Raw genomic sequence first — 19984 nt, 5'->3', positions numbered from 1 at the left:
AGCGTCATCGGCAGCGTTGACCCGACGAATGGAAAGAATGAAAATTAGGATCCCAGCAGAAATCTAACCCAAGCATTCTGCGTGGCAGTCAGGTATTCTACCACAGAGCCACGCCAGGTCTATAAACTGGTTTGGAAAAACAGCCTCTGTAGGCGTAATGCCGGTGCAACGTCAGTTGTAGTTGTGGTGCTTGCTATCTAATTTTAGAAGAAAGCAATAAACACTATACATGAGACTCCTACGATGCGTATACCCCTACGATACAGACGTCATATCAGATTAACGTCTGTGGTTCCAATATTAGCTCCGCTTTTATAGCAGTCTAATAAACATTCCATTTTTATACCTACGATTCAGCGACCTTTATTCAAGCATTGATCGACTCCGGAGGCCTACATTAACGAAAGTTACGTATGATATTCACATCATCGCACCGTAAAGTGCACTTAGTCCGTAAGAACGACGCAGTGTCCTCTTCATTTCTTACGAGGCTGACATCATTCTCATGCTGACCGAGGATGATGTCAGATTGATTGACAGCCGCTTTGTAGACTAGGTTACGTAGGCCACATACGCCCAGGTAGTCTACGAATACGACAAGCGCTATCCACTGATGTTGGTCTACGTAGCACTAACTAGGCCTACCAGCCTCGACGGCCCATACCTCACCAATGCGAAGGGTGACTTCAGATTCCAACATGTCGCCGGCTCTATCTATAGACAATTTGTCGACGAAATGACCGAGGCATCCACGATTTCAAACGGCTGTACTATACCTCATGCTTCAGTATACACATTGACCCCACGTCACCGCGATCACGACCTGATCCGATAACAAGTCATGACCAGCTGCTCGTGCTCACTGATCACGGGGATGATGACCTTGTTCAAGAATTGCCAGAAACTTCTTCCACACATGCACACGGGTTCGTGAAATGTGCGTGCGTTCTCTATCACAAGGGACAAGTATAAGCACTACATACCAGCTTACGGCTTCTTGTGTTGGTATAATACCCACGTTGCCGTTGCCAGCGTTACCCAACTGTAAACAACTGGTTATATAACACATATGCGACTCTTCAACATATATGTGTGCGTATAAAATTTATACAAATCTTTAGCGTCATTTTGTAACGTTTCGCTCAGTAAAAAAAAAAAATACACCGCAGTCACCCTGCAACCGCATGCTTCGCATCACATCGACTCCCACGGTACGTGGGATCTGCCGATTTTTTTTTTCTTAACATTGTCATTGCGCGATTGTTCCTTGCTCTTATCTTTTGTTATTTTGAAGAACACATAACTGACATGCTTTCCGCAAATAAAGTCAGTGGGAAGTTCTGCGCTTGTGCGTGAGTATGTGTTCCTGTTTTCGTCCGGTCTTCTTCGCGCAGTTTAAATCCTTGTTGAAGGTATTCATTCAAAATTCCAGTTATTCGCGCGGGTATCGGTCTACAATATTATTAGAGTTAAGTTCGACAGCCGTCATACTGGTAGCGTCTCTGTCATGCAATAAACAATATATGCGTACATCTAGCGCTATATTCTTGTTGTGCCCACTGACCCTGCCCTCACCCCTACGACCTCGGTTGACTTTGTTCTGATTTGTGTACAACACGGTAGTACCATCAAGTATTTCCATGGAATGGCTCCTCAATATTATCAACGAAGTGCTGACGAGATGTTGGTATCCGTCTGACGGATACCAACGTCGAGATGCCGCTGTTGCTGATTGCGAACAAGGGACTTTACTAAGTTGCAAATATGTATCGTGGACATTATTTTCTGCTCACACTGCGATATTGAATCAGAACTCATTAAACGCCTCTATATTTTCCCTTCTGATGAGGTTCCCCGCGCAATAAATTTAATTATGTTTGTGCATCTGTGGAAATATCTATTTTATTATCTCAAGCGTGGTATCTTATCTGTGCACTTGTAGACCTATACGTGGAAAGTGCCACATGTGTTGCACTTTATTAGACGAGCATGAAAGTTGCAGTTAGACTGTGTGTTGCATGGCCGGTGATCCCTATATAAATTTGTATAGCAGCGTTTCCTTATATTCTTCTTATGTTCATATAAACTACTTCCGGCGATGTCAAATTCGTACTGTATATGTACATCGATGTGAGCTACATGCTCACTTTATTTCACCTCAGGGCTATCCGACGCTATATTTTGATTAAAAAGTTCAATTTAACGTTAATGTAACGACAGGTTCCAATTTTCGAAATTTAACTGGAACGAGTTCCTTTCGAGTTAGGGGAACTTGTAACGGGGGCTCGTTTCAACGTGTACAACACTGATCCTACCACTGCTAGTACAGTTTTTGTGGCATAGTTTGTAGTTTATTTTTTCGCATGTTATTGTCCCAAAAATCATATTATCAAGAGATTGCGGCTTGAAGCACGCCATGCGCTGTTGTATCCCATATCCAGCCGCGCTAATGTTTCTTGCACTGCTTGCGCTAGCCGCAGGGGCGCACATCTGCCTTGCGGATTGTGAAAGACACAACAGTCGTTGTTCTTATCTTCCACCACTCGAGCAAATTTATAATTTATTTGTGGACCTCTGCAGAATGAACATAGGAGCTGTACCTCATCCTTTCATTTCTCTCATTCCCGAACATCGTGCCACTCTTCAATATCATCTGTAAAACTCCTCTTTCAGGGCTTCTCCTGCAGTTTTCAGTAGTGTATGTTATGTCCTGTTTGTACCGTGCTTTTTTAGATGCGAAGTATTTTAAGGTCGAGCTCAATCCGGAGGTGGTGGTGGTGGTTGTGGTGTGCGGCGTGACCACCCTTACTGCGCATGCGCATACCCTCTCCCCACACCTCCTCTCCACTTTCCCTCTCCCCTTCCCCTCCCCACTTTCTCTCTCCCCGTCCCCTCTCCATTTTCCCTCTCCACTTTCCCTCTCCCCTCCCCCTTTCCACTCTTCCTCTGAAACGCGGGCTAGACATGCTGAAATTCTCTCCTGCGATACGCCGCGATGAGCTCGAGCGCATGCGCGTCCCCTCTCTCTCCTCTTCTACGCTGCCCCCCTCTCGCCCGCCTGTCGACCGCGTTCCCCGCTCGCCCTGTGAGAATTAACGGCCAGGCTAGATGGAAGATACGACGCGCGTAGCGTCGCTCTTCGCGTTCCACGACGCGAGGTCGGTAGCATGCCCAACGAACGCCAACGGAACGCGATCGTGCAAGTGCTCCTGCTTCGCATCGCCTCATGGTCCCCTTTAGCGGGAGAGAGAGAGAGAAAAAAAACCTTTATTTTCGAAACCCAAGTCCGGGTCTGGGCTCTAGGGTGAGGCTGTACTGACCTCCCCTAAGATGGTTAGTATGTGGTTAAGGAGAGTTGCCCACGAGGAGGTGGTTTCGCCCAGATTCGCAACCCAGGCCTCCCATGTAAGTATGTTAGAGCATAGTGAATGGCGTTGTGGCGTGTTGGCTCTGGGGCAGTGCCAGTATGTGTGGGATAGAGTCGGTATGGAACCGCACACTTGGCAATGAGGTGTATTCGGGGCTTGTTGTATTTTATGTAGTGTGAAGTCATTCGGTAAAGAGTATGTTTGTGCTTGCCTTAAGAGCGCGGTTTCTTTTCTCGAAAAAGCCTCGGGCGGTCTAGGGAGCTCTCTTCGGGCTATTCGGAGGGATTTCAGGCGGGCCCTTCGTTCCCTATGGCGTTCTGTGGTGTAATTTTTTTCCCATATAGACGTCAGACTCTGCCCAGGCGGCGCTGTGAAAAACACCACCACCAGCGCCCTCATCGCAGCCCTGGCACTAACTGGGTAGTGCAAAGAGAGCCGTCCGCAAGCGAATGTGCATAGGCCACAATATATCCCTCCTCTTTCGTTGGTGTCGATGCGCCGTTTCCTGAAAATCAAGGACCTGGAAAGCATCTTCCGCCAATCCACGCTTCAGAAACAAAGGAAACTGATCAAAGCGAACTGCGAGTACAATGCAAAATAAGTTTTAATTATTCCGGCGCGCTGCAACTCGCAAGCACAAGCGAGCATCGCACGACATGAATTCGAGGCAAGCCCTCAGACATCCGTTCTCTAGAGCTTAAACGCTCTAAAATCGGGTATATACATATATACACGATATATATACACGATCAATTTACTTAGCTATGTATCTTGCCATCAGTGCTACAAAACTGATGTGTTGTGACGACCAACTCGTCGCGGTGTGCGTATCACGCGTCTTCAGACTGCCTCTAGCTGCTCACTTCGTGTTACACGACAAGCACCGCGGTCAGAGCCTCTACTGAGCTTCATAGTCAAGGTTACCATGATTCTTCATCAGGGCTACGCAAAACAGCACAGCCACTTTATCTTTCTCATGCGACCGGCTGTGGAGAACGCGGGTACTTCGCTTACCGAACACGCTTGCAACATCCCATATCCAGCGCTCTCGCCTTTCTTCTTCGTACGACAACTATGGAAATCGGTAAAACTGAACGTTGTTGTTCAGTCTTTTACATCCGTGGCAATTCACAACGCAACAGTGAGTCTTTTGCGGCGTTTCTTCGTAGCGTGCGGAGGGGTCTTGTGTGCTCCTGTTTTCGCCGTCGTTCTGGCGAGTGATCCAGCAAGCACTTCACGACGGTACGGTGGCGCGTCCGACTAGCGGAGAGCAATTCACAGCTTTCGTTCTGTGTGTTAAATGCGCAAACACACGCGATATTAAGCTCAATCGTTGTTTCGCACTCGCCAGTTGTATCTGGTCTCATAGAAAACTGTGTGAAGGGGTCGGTCTATGCACTACTCAATACTTCTCCGACAGGTGGCGCCACACGTCTTGGAAACTCCAGAGTCTGACGTCTGTTATAATGGTGTATGCCTTCCTAACGGTGCTGCACCGGTAGGAGGTGGCCATTGCGCTAAGCGGGTACGACTGGCAGGAGGTGGGCGAAGCGATTTCGGTCTAATTTCGGGGTTTGTTCCAGTTTGATTATAAAGGCGCGAATAGGCTTCTCGACGTTTACTCATTGGATGCATATGGCTCGACGTAAGGGGGACATCACCCGGTACGGTGGACCTATGCTATTCCTGCACATTCCAACGCCGTTGCGGCAGTATCATGTAGCTCTCTCACTATATAGCGCAGGGGTATCAAACACGTGGGCCTCGGCATGCACGTGGCTCGTGGATCTCTCGCTAGCGGTCCACGGCCCGCACATCGAAGGTCTTCGTCCATTTTTTTTTCTTTATAAGTATGTTCCTGAGCTACATAGACATGCCAGGTCGAAAGCATTTTTTTCGTGAGGCACCCCCTGCAGTCACCATGTATTGATACATAACCGTGAAACAATTTAGTCATTTTGGAGATAGGTATCGATATGTTGTTGGAATCCTGCCGCCAAATCCCCTTCAGAAATGACCCATATCTGAGGTATGGGAAATGTCTTCTTTCAAATGGCAACGTGAGCTGACATTTTGTACGACCTATCGCCCCCCTCCCTGATTCTCGCTCCCACCTTCGTCAGTGTCCTGGCCCTTGGAGTAAATTTTCGTGAATGCGGCCCGTTAGCTGAGTTGTGTTCGATAAATCTGATATAGCATAACTAGACGAAAGCTCAGACGTTAGCAATGTGGTCACACAAAGCAGGCTGTGCATATCCATCTCGCGTCACATGACCACTGGGAGCCGTGACGGAAAAACATGTGTGTTTATAGGGATTCTATGAAACGATACCCCGCGCAGTCCTTGCATGCATTTTATTGAAACGCTGGAACTTTCAAGAACGTTTCCCCGCTTTGGAGCTCTGTGATCTTTCTTGAAAATATATGTTAGAGGTATAAACGTATTATAATACATTTATTACTGCGATTACAAAATTACAATTGGCATATAAAATAATAGCGAATGCACTTAATAAACCACCGAATAGTGGTATGTCAACTATGTAAGCGACTGCTCTATTTACTTAAACTCGCCCGTTTCAAATAAATGAGGTAGCCTTCATGCAAGAAGCAAAAGTAGTCCAGTACTTGACCCTTATAAAACTTCTCCAAAGAGCCTGCCCCAGATAAAAAAGTGTTTTTTTTTTCGAGATAAAATGTGGAACATATATATGCACAACGTATGTTTAACACACTTGAAAGGACACCAGGGACGTAGGCAGAATTTTTTTTCGGGTGGCGGCACCACCTTGATCTGAAGTGGGGGCCGGGCAGGCAGATGTGGTCGAATCTCATTTCGTGCTCTGTATGCCATGGCAAAAAAAAAAACATTTTGGGGGTAGGGCACGGGCCCGCTGTTCCACCTCCATGCTACGCCTTGAGGGAGACTAAAGAGAAAAACAATTTTAATATTATAAGAAAATTACCCTTTTAAAATTCTAAAATGGCCACGCTCGCCGCGACAAGACTCTTGGTGAGCGACAAAACGCGCAACAAGAAAATGGGGGTAGTGACGCTACCTTGAAATTCACGCAGCAAGCGCTGTGACGTCACAGATTCCGACGGCGTGAAAAATGAAGTACATTGACCTCAGAGGGGGCCGTAGACTTAATATATCAAGTTTCAGAAAATTTCTTTGAGCAAATGTCGCCGAAATACGACCAATACAGTTTGAAATCCGTGATGTCTCGCGTAGATATTTCGGCACGATATATAAAAACGGAACTTCGGCCTAGATTTTCTCCGCTATAAATAAACGTGTGATGATGAAATTAATGGCATTCAAGTTCTCAGAGTACACTTTATCTGCCTTAACCGATTTAGTGCTTCACTTTAGTGCCCCCTTAAGAACTGAGCAAAGTCCAAGCCCGGTCCGACGCGAGCCCGCCACTTAAAACCCGGGCCCGGCCCTAAGCCTGGAGCTCCAAGCCCGAGCCCGGCCCGGGCCCGCCGTGAAAAGTCCTTTACCCGGCCCAGCCTGGCCCGGCCCACAGGCCGGGCCGGGCTCGGGTTTTCGGGTAGGCCCGAGCCTGTGCAGTGCTCTACCTCGACGTTCTTATCGACGGCCAAGACGTCACCCCTCTCGTCGACACTGGAGCCGACTATTGCGTCATCAGTGGGCCTTTCCCTACGAAGTTGAAGAAAGTTAATACTGCGTGGGAAGGTCCCGAAATCAGTACCGCTGGAGGCCATCTATTAGCGCCGTCTGGAGTCTGCACAGCAAGAGACACAATCAATAATCGCACGTATCCTGCGAGTTTCGTAACCTTGCAACACCGCTCCAGGGACGACATACTTGGCATGGATTCCTTAAACCATGACGGCGCCGTCATCGACTTAAGAACCAAGTCGATAACCCTATCGTCGGACAAAACGACACCGCCGGATACGAATCCATGTCACCATACCCGGAACGTACTCGAGGATCAAGTTACGATCCCGCCTCGCTCTACAGTCATAATCCCCGTCAGCACCGAAAAAGCTGAAGACATCGAAGGTGTCCTCGACAGCGTTCAACGTTTTCTTCTAGAACTTAAAATTTGCGTCGCAAGGGGCATTGCTCGGTAGCATGAAGGAAAAGGAAGCGTGACGCTAATGAACTTCAGCCAAGAATACAGGCACCTAAGCACGAGCACGACAATTGCATACATCGAAGAAATCTTGGCCGTCAGTGATGCGTTTGCCTTTTCAGATTCTGACGAAGCTACGACGACTACCCCGATACCTGGGCCACCCTTCTACGTAAACCCAAGTCTTCCCGCTCGCCAACAGCAACGGCTTCGATGCCTTCTGCAGAAATACAAGGACTGTTTCTCGTCGTCGTCGCTGGTCCGACAAACGCCCCATACTAAGCACCGCATTATAAAAGAAGAAAATGCTCGACCACTCCGTCCGAGTCCCTACCGGGTTTCGACGCGGGAACGGGAGGCCGTGAAGAAACAGGTTGACGAAATGCTACGCGACGACATCATCCAGCCGTCGAAGAGTCCACGGGCATCCCCCGTGGGCCTAGTGAAGAAGAAGTATGGGACTCTCCGTTTTTGCGTCGATTATCGTCGCCTGAACAAAGTCACAAAGAAGGACGTGTATCCCCTTCCCCGGATAGACGACACCCTGGATCGATTACACAACGCAAAGTACTTTTCGTCGATGGACCTCAAGACGGTTACTGGCAAATAGAAATCGACGAGAGAGACCGAGAAAAGACTGCCTTTATTACACCATACGGCCTGTTTGAGTTCAAGGTCATGCCTTATGGTCTTTGCTCGGCACCTGCGACTTTTCAACGGGTTATGGATACAGTACTGGTCGGCTTGAAGTGCCAGACGTGCCTCGTGTACTTGGATGACGTCGTTGTGTTTTCCTCAAACTTCGACGAACACCTTCGGCGCCTTGAAGTTGTACTTCAAGCAATCAAGACATCCGGATTCACTTTGAAGCCTGAAAAGTGCCGCTTCACATACGGGGGGCTATTGTTCTTGGGTCATGTGATCAGCAAAGATGCTGTTCGCCCGGACCCGCGGAAAAGAGCTGCCATCGCTGACTTCCCGACCCCCACTGACAAGAAGGCCGTACGCCGTTTTGTCGGCTTGTGCGCCTATTACAGACGTTTCGTCAAGGAATTTTCACTGATCGCCGAGCCACTGACGCGACTCACGAAGGCCGACGTCGAATTCAGGCGGGAAACGTCGCAAGTTCAGGCATTTCAAGAATTGAAACGACGCCTGCAGACGCCTCCGATACTTGCCCATTTCGACGAGCACGCCGATACGGAAATCCACACCGACGCAAGCAGCGTAGGACTAGCATAAGACCGACGGTGCAGAAGACCGACGGCTTGGAAAGGGTCATCAGTTATGCTAGCCGGTCGCTATCAAAGGCAAAAATCAACTATTCCACAACAGAAAAGGAACTTGGGAACCATAAGTGCCGACGATTTCGCTGAACGAAAGGAAGCCGACCCGGAACTCAGGGGCCTTGTGGAATACCTCAAGGGCAGGACCGCCGTTGTTCCGAAATTATTCAGGCGGGGATTGGCGTCATTTTCCTTGAAAAACGACATCCTCGTAAAGAAGAACTTCTCTCCGGCCCGGGCCAACTGCCTTATCGTTGTACCTTCGGTACTGCGACCAGAAGTTCTGCAGGCCCTGCACCACGACCCGACGGCTCGCCCCTTCGGCTTTTCGCGCATGCTCGCGAGGATGCAGGAACAATACTACTGGCCACGCCTTCCGGCCGACGTCGCCCACTACGTTAAGACTTGCCGAGATTGGCAGCGACGGAAGGCGCCGTCGACAAGGCCAGCGGGACTTCTGCAGCCAATCGAACCACCTCACCGGCCGTTCCAGCAAATCGGGATGGACCTACTGGGGCCGTTCCCAACGTCGACTTCCGGCAACAAGTGGATCGTCGTAGCAACTGACTACCTCAACCGCTACGCCAAGACAAATGCCTTGCCCAAAGGCAGTGCCGCCGAGGTAGCCAAGTTCTTCGTGGAGAACATCGTATTGCGTCATGGCGCCGCAGAGGCCCTCATCACAGACAGAGGTACCGCCTTTACTGCGGTCCTAACTCAAGCGATCTTCAAATACAGCTTGACGAGCCACCACCGCACCACCGCCTACCACCCACAGACCAATGCCCTCACCGAGCGTCTAAATAAGACCATCGCCGACATGCTGGCCACGTACGTCGACGTTGAGGACGACACGTGGGACGCCGTCCTTCCGTACGTGACCTCCGCTTACAACACGGCCGTCCAAGAAACAACGCAGATGACGTCGTACAATTTGGTCTACGGAAGAAGCCCGGCGTCGACGCTCGACGCCATGGTACCCAACGTCACCGACGAAAAAAATCTCGACGCCGCCGCTTACTTACAGCACGCCGAAGAAGCACGACAGCTCGCCCGCCTACGGATCAAGAACCAGCAGACGACTGACAGCGGCCGCTACAACCTTCGACGGCGCCACATGGAATACCAACCCGGTGACCGCGTATGGGTATGGACGCCAATACGCTGACGGAGACTTAGTGAAAAGCTTCTTCGACGGTACTTCGGACCGTACAGGGTACTTAGATGCCTTGGCGCACTCGACTACGAGGTTGTCCGTGACGACATTACGTACTCACAGCGGCGCCATGCAGGACCTGAGGTCGTCCATGTCGTGCGCCTCAAACCATATTACGCGCGTTAGCGAATCCGAGGACTGTCATTTTGCTTTATTATTGTACTTTCTTGCTTGTGATTATTGTCTATTGTACTTTGTTGCTTGATTTTTGTTATTTATTGTTGCATGCATTGGCCTGTTCTCTTTTAAGCATCGGGACGATGCTTTTTCAGAGGGGGGCATTGCCACGGGCGTTTCTTATTATCACTTTTGCTGTACTCGTTTTTCGCCCACAAAGACTGTCAGCAACGCTCTGTTTGCCGCTATCAGTGTATTGCTGTAGCTGGACTTTCAGTTTTCCAGCCACAAGTTCGGCCTAATAAAGAGTTTCATCTCGGACGTGCTGACTGCTGCCTTCTTCGACGTCACGACCACGTGACAATATACATTACTGATAGTTATTGATTTATTTATCAAAATCCTCTCCATCAAGTTATGGCGTGACAGGGAGGTGTCTTGCAACTTCATGTAGTGCAGTCTCGAATACGTGAGTGGAGAAATTTGAGCACAACAATTATTATTCAGTATTGTAATCAGTGATGTTAATAGTGTCAATGAGCATTGACGAGCACTTACCAGATAAATAAGTAGGAGTGCTTTTAGTAGCACAATCGCAAGTTTCTCGACTTTTCATTTGAATGTGGTGCCCAAACGACTCGTGCGTGATTTTATTGTGGTGTTATTAAACATCTGTGGCGTTAATTGTGGCATTATCACACATCATAGTTTCAGTACAGATTGTGCTGTTTGTGCCTGATAAGCAGGTGAGTATGCTATATTATTATAATTTGACCATATGAGGCGGTTCGCATAGGCGTGCGCACAGGGGCGGCAGGGGGGGGTCACCCCCCCTAATCATCTAAGAGGGGGGGGCGCAAAATCTGCTTCTGTCACTTCTCCCGTTAATCGGGATTGCAATCGCCGGGCGGATTCCAAGGGCTGGCGTCACGGCCCTCCGAAAACGCACCACGAAAGCGCGGACAATTTAGGGCTGGTCCTTTGGTGCGCCAGCGGACGCCGGTTGTGGTCCAAATACCGAGTCAGAGCCGAGAGTCGATAACACAAACGAAAACGAAATATATTCTCGGTTAAGGCAATTCAAATATCACAAACACGTGCACACTCGGCTGGTACCAGTTACAACTTCACAATATAATTCAGATGGTGTTTACACAACGGTAGCTAAACAACCAGATCACACGCTACGAATGCAATCGCATGCATTACCACTATTCAACGACAGCTAAAGTCCTGAATAGATAATGGCGTATCCAGTCCGCAATACTTGGACGGTAAACGAATGCTTCTCTTCAAGGAAACACTCACGCCAGCTCCAGCGTTGATCGTCGTAGCTCAACCGTCGTCGTGACTTGTCACGGCTCACACGGCGTCGTCATCGGATTCTTCCAGATCGACTGACCGCACACCATCATAAGCACGTCTAACGGAGCCACACTCTCGGAGCCACGTCTAACGGAGCCACACTTCGCATAACTTCACCAGCACCGGGCCGACTGGCTCGCTCACTCCTTCACTGACTTCACTGGCCCCCTCACTGGCCCCCTTGACTGGTCGTCGTCGCACGCTTTTATCCCTTCTCCCACGGTTTCTAGAAGCGTCGTGAGGCTTCTTCGGTGTGCAGTACAGCTAAGGCTAGAGAAAAGGTGAGAGCTTTCTCGTAGGTTCGAATCGCGGCGGCATCGCTCGGGATGCGTCACCCTTTCCTTCTAGAAAATGATCCAGGCTTTGCTGGGCGTTCGATCGTGTTGCCTGCGCTTGGCTCGAGTGGGTGAGGAGGATGCGGCGCGCCGGCGTCTTTTGATGTTTGTTTTTTCGTCGTTCGAGCTTCTTGGGCGCGCGACTCGCGCCGTTCTGTCGCGCAGCTGCTTGAAAGCGGCCTCGCGCGCGCTTTATTACGCGCTAATTTGTGACAGCTCCGTGCATTGACCCTTCTAGTCACCTAAAACACTGGGGGGGGGCGCAAAATCTGCCCCATACATTGACTTAGTAGGGTGGGGGGGGCGCTGCGATGAGCCTTCGCCCCCCCCCCTGATGGGGAACCCTGCGCACGTTTTTGGCGGTTCGTATTGTAACAGGTAATAACCATATTATTCAACCTTAGTCCAGAGAGAGTAGTTGATGAAATGTGTTATCGCTAGGCGGGTAGTTATAATCTGTAACATGCATGAGTACCTAGTGCCACCTGAACCCGCCTTAACGTTTGCATTAAACCTTCATTTTACATTCCTGATCCCGACGGATAATTTGTATGGGTATGCATTACAACAATCTCTTATTTGTCGCCAGCTCTAAATTAAGCTGTGCCTTGGAGGTGTCTAAACTGACACGCCTAACGTGCTCCTCCACGGCCGCGTGAACGGCGATTTTGGTATGTGTGTCTATACGTTGATTTTGAGTGTGTTCAGGCTAGCAGCGAAGCACATACAGCAAGACGTCACTTTTGCCCACTCTGAAACGAAGTGACCTCATTCGTTATAATTATAGAGCTAGCTAGTGCAGCTGGAATCAACTGTAGGGTTTTCGGTAGACCATGTTTCCCCGTTCTGCCCCTCTCCTCCGCTCCTCTTAGTCGAATTCGAGACAAAACTAGCCTCGCGATGAATGCAAAAGTGAAATTGAATCTATGGTTTACATGTTGCTCACAGTGGCCTGCCTTTGGGGTAAATTGCTGGAAGCAAACGGCCCATGGGGCGGCCTTCGGCCGTCATTACTGTACAAAACCTCCATGGGCGTCACCCTGCAGTATACGCAATCACGGCACCGGTCTGACCGAGAGATGGTACGGGGCGCATTTGACGCTCCACCTCTTTAGATGTTAGCGGAGGCGAACCTTTGTGCCCCTCCTGTGCGCACACCATGATCGAGGTCAGGTGTGTCAAACTCACCCCAACTAGCTGGCCCCATTCGCGAAATTTAGCCGCACAAGGGCCTGTGCGCGCACCATGATCCAGATCAGCTGTCTGAAACTCACACCAACTAGCGGGCCGCATTCGCGAAATTTAGCCCTTCAAGCGCCGGATTAGTGAAGATGGTAGGCACGGGGGCGAGGAGAGGCGGTGGAGCAGACAGTTTGAAACTTTCATCAGGGAGTCACCTAACGTTGCCATTTGAATGAACGCGTTTCCCATGTCCCATATATATTACTAATTTCTGACGGAGATTTCACGCCAGGTTTAAAGAAAAGAACGTATGGAATACCACAATGACTAAAATCTGAACCCCAATTCTGAAATAGAAAGTTTTCGTTCCACGGTGATCTTTCAACTTATAGTAACCTTATGGGGCAGTCCAAGAAGAAAAAAATGCTTGACGCTAGTCCCGTCTCTGTAGCTTAGCCGAGCAAAGTGCTAATAATTGCAATACGCGCGAAAATAATGCGAGTACTATTTAGCAAAGTGCCCCGCTACGCTGGTCTAGTGGTTATGACACTCGACTGCTGTTCATAAGGTCGCAAAACTTTTGTCCATGTGAAGCCGCAGGCCGCGTTTTTGAGACCCTTCATCTAGGTCATCTCAATGCACTAACCGTACTTCATTCCCATGTTCGTTTATATAACAGTGGCTTATGCGCGACAGTACAAAGACAGAATATTCAATGATAATTCTGCTTTTAAGTGACATGCACAGTCGCGGCCACTGTTAGAGGGAACGCGGCACGCGTGGCCGCTCTCTTCGGGCCACCAAGCGGGCTCCGCGCGAAGTATTTCGGCGCAAGCGCAATCAGCGCCAGAGGCGGTGTTGGCTGCGCGTCGTCTGCTACGGTGCCTACCACTTCGCCGCACGCGCTCTGGTTCAAAATACTGTAGCTATGGAGCTCGATAGAACGTATTTGAACTGGGTTATCTGGGAGCACCATTCATGCTACACCCAGTATTCGGCTTCGAATTTCAGACGTTCGTTTTCGTCGCAAAATGAAGGTGGTCGCTGAAATTTCACTTGGTTTCAAAAGGAAATAGAGCACGTGGCATAAAATTAACAGCGTGTGCCTTGGATGCTTCACATGTCAAACAGCGCATTTAGGCGACGAAAGTTACGCCCACTTTTGATAAAACTCTGCTCGTTATGAATCTAAAAAGCTGCATGTGTTCTTAGTGCGGCATTTCGTCAAATACCTTCCAGCATGGCCAGAGTTCCTGAGAATGAGCGCTGGGAAATCGTCGGGCTATATTTCAGGGGTAGGTCTCAGCGAAAAATCACCGAAGCGACGGGAAGAACGCTCAAGACAGCCAACAGGATCGTAAGAGCATGTAAATCTTGCCGCCGGATCAAGGATGCTCCGCGGAAGCCGAGGTCTCGAGTTACGACTGAACAAGAGGATATTTGGATCGTTGCGGCGGCAGCCCTGAAGCCAGGTCTCTCTGCTCAGCAAATCAAAAATACCCTCGACTTGAGAGCATCCGTGACGAAGGTCAAGCGACGTCTCCGGGAAGCGGGTCTGAAGAGCAGTATTGCAGCCCGAAAGCCCATTCTTCGCGCTCAGAACAAAGAAAAACGGCTGCAGTTTTCTCGACAGCATGCACAACGTTCAAATGAGGAGTAGAAGCAAGTCGCCTTCACTGACGAGTGCACGTTCACTAGATCGTGCGATCAGCAAGCCCGTATTTTGCGCCCTAACAGCACCCGGTAAGCTACACGAGAATGTGTTTTTGCAAACGTGCTTTTTGTAAGAAAGAAATGTGCTTCCAGCATGGGCTTCCAATTTTGTACTGTGAATACTTTTAAATGGGTGTGTCATTCCGTTTGCATGCATACATCTCGAGACTCCCGGGTGCTTTCGTTTTCATGAGGATTATTGAATATGAGGTTTAACGGCCGGCGCTACACAGATGCGACGCGTCGTAGGGGGGGGGGGGGGGGGGGGGGGCAGGGGCTTCGGATTAATTTTGACCACCTAGGAAAATATTAACGTGCACCGAAATTGTTTAGAAGAAGGCAATGACGACTTACGAGACTGCAGTTAATCGTAAAGGGGACATTCCACGAGAGATCGACACGGGTCCGAAAATTGATATTTTAGATTTGATTGAGTACTTAATATTTTATACACCTCTTTCCAGATAACCTGAAAGTAAACTTCGTTTTATGATTCACAGCATAACTTACGAGAAAAAAAATCTCGAACTTATCCAACACGAAGGGACCAATTTTGTCACCTGTGATTCTCGAAAGTTTGACATGCTATAAAAACACAAATATTATTGTTACAAGGGACATATTTTTTTTCTTGAAACTTATGCCTAATCAAGAAGAAATGCACACGGTTTCAAGTTTGTAGAGCGAAGGAAAATAGTTTTTAAAAATGTCTAATTATGTGACGTATTATAAAAGGGTTTGTATTACCCATTTTTTTTTCTCTGAAGGTAATGCAATCAGCGCTTTGAAACTTCACGAGTTGTGGGAACATAGTGTTTTCAATAAGTGCATACAATGTTGTTGCCGTAGGGCAAATGTATATTTTTATATATTGCCTCAAAGTTCTCATATCGGCGAAAGTGAACCTTACTGAAATACGATTAATAAAAAAACCCGTCTTCGATTTTTCTTAAAATCCGGAAGAGAGACAACGGAAGGCTATCGAATAGTAATATAGAAATACATGTTGCATTGCTTTGTTTTTAGCGACAATATTCGCGCTACAAATCAGAGCTTTTCCAGAATGCGCTGAGGTGCTGAGAAATCTAGAAATTGGAACAGAAAAGCGGCAATCAGCTTCAAACGCGAGGTCGAAGACATCGGCCTGGTTGCCCTCCAGAAGCTTTTGCCGAAAGCTGCCAGCCATGCACATGACAACGACCACGTCTGCCAGAACTGCTTCAGACGCCTCAGATATATGCTGTCTTCATCTGATGGCTCCTCAGCTGAAACATTTGATGAGTTTTTTTGCCGGAAGAAGGGGAAGCCAGAAGTCAAGAGCGGTGCGTAAAAGCTAACTCCGCCTGTGGCGCTGATTGCGCTTGCGCCGCAATAGTTTGCACGGCACCCGTCGTGGCGCTCCGCGGAGCGCGGTCACCCATCCGTGTTCCCTCTAACAGTGGTCGCGACTGTACAAGACGTTAAAAGTTGCCAGGAAAATCCGCCGTAAAATATCAGCAGCTTGCGAAATCCGCGCGCTTTGTAAACCTACACATTAGTTGCACAAAAGCTTGCACATTATCTGGGGGTTCATTCACAGAAGCCAACCAAAATTAGGTGCCTGGTAACTACGCTCTTTGGAATGCGTAGCACCTACCACTGGAGTTATACGGTGGTCACTGTATATGCCGCAACTTCTCAAGGCGAGAATCAGATTTGATCGTGTGCCTCTATGCCTGCCTGAAGGGTAGGACACATTTGGCGGGTTTTTACCGTTGGCTTTCGGCTCCGAGTAAACTCAAATCGATACCATCACCACGTGCATCGTATGCTCCACACGCGAGTAATAAGCGCGCGAGCGCTGGAGACTAGCGTGGCTGAAGGAGAGTTGAAAACAGGCGGCCGCCTCCGTCGCACAAACTGCACATGCGATTTTATCGCCCCTCGTGTGAGGCCTGGCGTCGATGGCATGTCAGGCAAGAAGTAAATGCCGAGAGCGTTGTATCGTGCTTCGGTGTTTGGCCAGGAAACTCGCAGACCGAATGCCGCGTTATACGTTCCCCTCAACGCGTGCACACGCGGCGCGCTCTCGAACGAAGCGAAATAAGAGAGTCAAATAAAGAGATGTGTGTCCTTCACTACCCAACCACCCGACGTATTGTTTCATTCAGGCGCTCACGTAGAGGATTATGTTACACGGTGTCAGAAGTGGTAGCGCCAGCTATACATGAACAGCTTAACACTACCTTCCCGGCTACAGTTGACTGGCAACGTCAGGAAGAACTGGCAGCTCTTCAAGCAACGACTGGACCTTTTCCTGACGGCTACCTCGACAGGCCATCCCAATACAGATGCGGTAAAGGCGGCCATACTCCAGGGCGGTGCGTGTGACGAAGCACTTCAGGTCTGCAACAAGTTTATGAAGGGCATGTGTTACGTATATGAGTCCAAGATGAAGGGGAACCATTCGAGCGTTTTTCGCGTGATTGAAGGACGCAAGGTAAACTTTGTTATTTGGGACCCAAGAAGAGTCGCTGGTCAGGGACCAGATTGTCTTTGGTACTAATAACAAATCTGTCAGAGAATCGGTGCAACAGGTCAAAGCATTGACCCTTGAAAAGGCTGAAAACATGTGCAGAGCAGCTGAAGTACCGGCACAACAAAATACCGCGTGCGAGAACGAGCCCATGCAGGTTGATGTCTCGTACCGGCGTAAACGCGATAAAGTCAACAAAAGCAGATGCATGTGCCGTAGTCGCTTGAGTACACTGCGCCAATGCCCAGTCTGCGGAAAAACATGCTATGCATGTAACGATGCATTGAAGAAGAACGGCTATTTGGGATAGTTGGTTAAAAAGCATATTGAAAGGGTTTGCAGCGCAAGCACGTTAGTGCTGAAGGTACGTGTACGTACGCTTGTGTCGTGGACAATGAAACCAGTTGGTAGTCAGCGCACGTGTCGTCCCTCTTTGCTTTCCGTTCCTCGCTTTTAAACCCTTCCTTCAGCACTACCGTGCTTGCGCTGCAAATCCTTTCAATATGCATGTAACAAGAAGAATCACTTTTTATGATGCTGCAAGAGCCCGCAACTCCAAGACTTTCAAGAAAAACGTAAAGAAAGCTTCGATGTCATACACGTCACCATGCGTGTAGTAACCACAAATCTTGGGAAACACTGGAAATTGTGTGGGATCATCTCTGGTCGCCACATAAATTTCCAAGCTATACAGGTTCTCAGGTCAGCTTGATCCATCTCAGCATTTTGCGACGTATCTCGAACCCAACCGCGTTATACAAGAGCGCTGCAGTACTAACTGCCTACCACGGGTCGTAGATCGAGCACCTGGGTGTCGCCACGAAAGCACTACAGATAGACTGCACAACTAGAGACACTTGTTCTTTTATCGTCAAGAAGGGACGCCAAGTGCTCATTGGCTTGAATGCATGTATCGACTGCGCCATCGTCACCGCGAACATCGACTCAGTCAGACGAAGTGAAAACACAGGCTCCGAAGAGGAATTTGTACATCTCTTTCATGGAACAGGCTGCGTACAAAAAAGTAAAAGATGGTTCTCCGTCCAGATGCTATTCCAAATGTGCAACCTGCTCGTAGGGTACCTGTGCCACTGAAACAACCACTGCGCAACGAACTGGCACGCATGGCAAAGCAGTCCATTATCGCCAAAGTAGAAGAACCTAACGAATCGGCTAGTCCCTTGCATCTGGTAAGAAAATGTATGGCCCTCTATGGGTGTGCATGAACCAAAAACAAGTAAGCCAAGATATATTGCATAGAACTACCGGATGCCTATCCCCGAAGACTCAGATAGTGAGATGTCAGGCAATCGATCCTTTTTGAAGTCTTGATACCAACTCTGGTTTTTATCCGATACTTCTTCAAGAAGCTACAACGAGGATCTGCCCGCTCGCCAATTCTTTTGAAGCCCATTGGTTTTATGACTACCAGAGTATACAATCTGCCATTGAGGTCTTTCAAAAGGCACTGACGACGATATGTGAAGCCATCCCAGGGGTACGCGTTTACGTCGACGACGTATTGGTTGGGGCGCTGAAAAAGCACAGTATGACGAACGTGTTCGCACCGTGCTTAAAAGACCCAAAGATGCAGGACTGACATTTAATTCTGACAAATGCATGTTTCGTAAAAACGATATAAACTTTTTAGGTACACAATCATTGAAGGCGGCGTGAGCCCAAGCCCCGAATTGGTTAAAAGCGTCTCAAATTAGAATTCCACTGAGAAGAATGCCGCATGTCGTTAACTATTTTCGAAATTATGTACCTAGACTCAGCGATAAAACAGCGTTGCCGCGAAGCCTTGTTAAGGAGGAGAAAGAAGATATAACTTTATTGAAAGCAAAGCTCAGGAGTTTGGAGCTGGCCGCTTGCCTGCAGCGACATCTTCTGCACATCTCTTTTGCACATCTTTTGCATTTGTTTGCACATCTTTTGCATTTGTTGCAAAAATTTTGCAACAAATAAAGCATATCGTCGTAGGAATACGTTCGGTATGTTATCAGGACCGCACGATGCTTTGGTTTTTAAGTTTAGCAACATAGATACCACACCAGGATAAGAAATAAAAAGTGCGTCTGCATAAGGAAATGCTGTCGCGTTACATGCACTATTGAATTCGGAAGTGTTGAACACACTTTGAAATTATTGATTGGAATGCCGGGCAATGTCACTCTGGTCCGTCACGTTGGTTCCCTCGACTGATATTTGCGATATAGGTTTTTTTCTTTTCGCTGATAAAATTCCAGAATTTACTGGGGTCGCTTGCAATAAAGTTAGGAATAAAGTTTTAACGTAGTATTCCCTCGAGCTGTGCACAGCTTGAGCGAGGCTCTTTTGCGCATCACATACCAAATTGGCCGGTGCGTGTCTTTTTTCAGTCGCTTAACTTTCCGCTTCATCTGAATAATGCTGCCAGTTATCCAAAGTGTTTGTCTGTTAACTTTTTTTCTCTTAGATGGCACAAGCTTATCTAAGCAAAAACAACACATTTCTTTGAATCGAGTCCAGAGTACGCTGACATCTGCATCGTCAAAATTGGTAAGGCATGTTTTCATATGTTGAACTATGTCTGCATCGTTAGCCCTGGAAAAGTCTTTAAAGTAACGAAGTAACGGATTTTTACGGCTTGTTACTGGAACTAATGAAAATGAAACGCGCACAAAGCTATGATCAGAGAGACCTTGCCCTACCTCTACAGCATATTCAGAGAAATTGCGGTTTAGAAACACAAAATCTAATATTGAGGCGGAATCGCCCTGTACGCGGGTAGGCACG

This window comes from Rhipicephalus sanguineus, chromosome 8, assembly GCF_013339695.2.
Source record: "Rhipicephalus sanguineus isolate Rsan-2018 chromosome 8, BIME_Rsan_1.4, whole genome shotgun sequence".
NCBI lineage: Eukaryota > Metazoa > Arthropoda > Arachnida > Ixodida > Ixodidae > Rhipicephalus > Rhipicephalus sanguineus.
The sequence above is the reverse complement of the archived record's forward strand: the minus strand, read 5'-3'. Positions refer to the sequence as shown.